Consider the following 3,758-nt stretch of genomic DNA (forward strand, 5'->3'; position numbering starts at 1 on the left):
AAGAAAAGGTTTATTTAGCTCACAGTTTGTGGAGGTTTCAGTCTGTACTTGGCTCTTAGCTGACCCTGAGGCAGAGTGGCACATGGCAGAGGGCGACAGTTCATGGTGGAAGACAGCAAAAACAGTGAAAGGGAAGAGGGCAGCAAGCAGCCTCTTTCCCTCCCTTACACTGTATGCAAACTGTCTGCTCCAGGACCGGCGTAGCGCTCACATCCCTAATCCCAGCACTGGACCATGGATCAATCATAAACTCTAGAAGCCCGCCCCATGACTGCATGAGGCTTTGTGGGGACATCCAGACACAAACCATAGCAAGGTGTTTGTGTGTATTTATTTGTGCTTATGTTTAGTGTGTAAAGATAACTCAAGGTGTAAGAGTGGTTTCACTATCAGCCAGTTGTCATGGAGAGTTATTTTACTTTTCTGAATGGTTTAAGCTTGGTAAAAAATATATCTCTTTGCAATATAAAAAGATTTTAAAGTGAAACTTTGCCAGTTTGAAGATACAAGTTGACATCATCCAATGCCACAGTGCAAAAGTTAAGACTGATTATCCATTAAAGCAACTGTTTTACAGCAAACCCTTGCTAAAATCTTGTTGGATGGGTGAATGGCCAATCTCTGCTATAGACTGTATTTACTTTTTAATTTTTTGTCTTTTTGAGACAGGGTCTTGCTGTGCAGTTCAGGCCAGCCGTGAGCTCACTTTGTAGCCCAGGCTGGTCTCGAACTCGCAATGATCCTCCTGCCTCAGCCTTCCCAGTGTGCCACCACGCCCAGCTCCTACAGACTTTAAACTCTGGAGGTTTGTGTATTATCATTTATATCCAGTTGGTCCCACTCAAATATATATACATATATATATATGTTGTTGTTTATTTCTTGCCATAATTTTCTCCTTTTTTATTGCAGTCTTAAACTTTTGTTTAAAATTTCATTTATGTTATTGAATCAGAAACCTCAAAGCCTCTTGTAATATATCTCATCCAGAGAAGTTACCAGTACCTGTAAGGACAAACACAAGTGACATATTATGATTTCTGTTCCTGATAAGGTAAAGCTAATAACACACAATGAATCTATAAAGTTCCAAGTTGTAAGATAATTGAATTTTAGTGCTCACAAGGTTTTCCTTGCTTTGGGAAATCAGTTTTAATTCGGACTGGTTGAAATCGATTTTTTTGTTTGTTTGTTTTCTTGTTTGTTTTTGTTTTTCTTCTGGTACCAGGAATTGAACTCAGGACCTTGCACTTGCCAGGCAGGCCCTGTGCCGCTGAGCTAAATCTCCAGCCCCACCAGTTGAAATCTAATGAGTACTGTTTCTTTTAGAAAATATTGTATTTGAAAGACAAAGGCTGTGCTTCCAATGAGAAGCACATCTTTCACATTTGAGAAAGATCCAGAGCCTGTGGAAAGCACTATGACAACCTGGTGCACTTAGCAACCCAAAGTGAGTGGGCTGTGAGTGTGTGGAGCCTAGTGACATTAAGGAATCAATTTGCAAAAAGGTGGCTTGAAATTTGCAGGGTTTTTTCTCCCCCAAGGTGTTGTGAAGAGGGGCTGAAGCCAGGAAGCAATCAGGGATGACATGCATTCCATCGCTTGTGTAATACTCTGTAGCTCAAATTTCCCTACATATGTTTTCTGCTCCATTTTTTTCTTCTCTTCTAAGAGAATAACATCATGCCTTGTGGTCACATGCGCAAGAGAAGAACCGTCTGTCTACAGTGTCTGTCTCTGGTGATCAGAGCTCCCTTGACAGTTCTTCCTTCTTGCAGGACTTTTAACTGCAGAGGGAAGGACATCATAAAGTGCTCAGAGATTTGGGGAGAAAAGACACATTCTCTTCTGAGGCTCAGGTACAAAAAATGCACCTAAACTCTAATATTAGGTATTTCCTGAAAGGATAGGAAGAAAATTTATTTAAGACATCATAGGATACAGGAACGCTATGGTCAAATGAGTTGCAATATTTCTGAAGGAGAGGAAATCAGAATTAACACGTCTAAAAATGCATAAGTCAGAGCTGGGGGTATAGTTAGCTCAGCAGCATAAGCACCTGCCTGGCAAGCACAAGGTCCTGAGTTCTGATTCCCGGCACACACACACACAAAAAAAGCATAGTTCAGTGTCCCTTCTAATCAAATGATTTTTTGGCTCAGTTCATTTTCTCCCCCTCAAAGGTGAATTTCTTCCCGGCGCCCAGTACCGAGAATCGAATCACGACCTTGCGCTTGCTAGGCAGGCGCTGTGCCGCTGAGCTAAACCCCCAGCCCTCTCCAAGGTGAATTTCTTCTGAGGGAATCCAGAAAGAAGGGCAGGAAAACTAGGCCTGTGGAAAGCGTCGGAGGCAGGACCTGAGAACACCAGCGTAGACTATCCTCTTGCTCATTTCTACTTCTGCTTCTCTGAGATATCTTACTTTTCTGTCCTCAAACCAGCTGCTTCTTAGCTCCCCGCAGAAACTAATCACCTGTTTCACTATGCCTAGCAGAATCGCAGTTTCAGATTACCCAGGAGAAAGATTCTAACTGGTCCAACAAAGTCAAGCGACTGGGGGACTGGGAATTTAGCTCAGTGGCACAGCGCCTGCCTGGCAAGCGCAAGGTCGTGAGTTTGATTCCTGGTACCGAAAGAAAAACAAACAAACAAACAAACAAAAAAAGTCAAGTGATTGGACAATCTCTGGACCAATCACTATGTAATTAGTAGAACTTATGTCTTCTGGAAGAGACTGCGGGGTGGGTGAGTGGGGAAACTGTGGAATAAAAGAGGTTTGCATGCCTTGGTTATCGACCTCAAAGTTGAACAGCAAACTCCTCAAGCCATTTCTTAGAGCTCTTATCTGGACTATTAACATCATTAGAATTCTTTTAGGTGTTCAGGCTTGACAGCAGATTCATTTTCAGTTTTTATTTTCCTTCACCTCCCATATTTGTCTTTTTTTTTTTTTTTTTTGCTTTGTTCATTCCTTCATTTCTTCAACAGTGATTTGTGGAGTGACAACTAAATGTCAGGTAGCTTTCTAAGCATTTGGTATACAATAACCAACATGCATCAGTAATCCTGGGCCTCATGACATCCTATAGTTGTTCACTGTTTCTTATTTCACGTCCAGAGGTTTAGGGGAAAAAGCATGTGTGTGAGAAACTGAGAGCAACAACAGCAAAATAAAATGGGTACTTTGCTGACAGGGACCCTGGAGATTTTAATATTGTCTCCATCATACTGCGAAAGTGTTTGTGATGGAGGCAGGGGTTGCCACAGTGAAAAGCAGGGATGTTAAATTCCTAGGTGATTTTACAGAGCTTGCAAACAAACCCTTTGAAAAATGCACTTGTCACTTTGGTTGCTGCTGTTATATATTTATTCAAAAGACCAATGACTTTTTGAGTAAAAACAATTAGAAAGGTGACTTCTTACTGCAGTTGTTCTCACTCAAATGTTTTGTTAAGAAATAATAAAACAAATGATGCAAAGCAAAAATTAAAATTAACGTGACTGAATACTTCCTTTGGTTTAGCTACTGTGTAAGCATTTAGAATATATATTTTTTGTCTTTTGAGACAGGGTCTTGCTATGCAGTTCAGGCTGGCCTTGAACTCCGTCGAATTCGAGATGATCCTCCTGCCTCAGCCTCCCTAGTGCTGGGATTACAGGCATGTGCCACCACATCCGGCGACAACAGGCATTTATTTTATTTTATTTTATTTTTGTTTGTTTTTCTTCCAGTACCAGGATTTGAACTCACGACCTTG

Source organism: Chinchilla lanigera, unplaced genomic scaffold, assembly GCF_000276665.1.
Source record: "Chinchilla lanigera isolate Chin_1 unplaced genomic scaffold, ChiLan1.0 scaffold00004, whole genome shotgun sequence".
Lineage (NCBI taxonomy): Eukaryota > Metazoa > Chordata > Mammalia > Rodentia > Chinchillidae > Chinchilla > Chinchilla lanigera.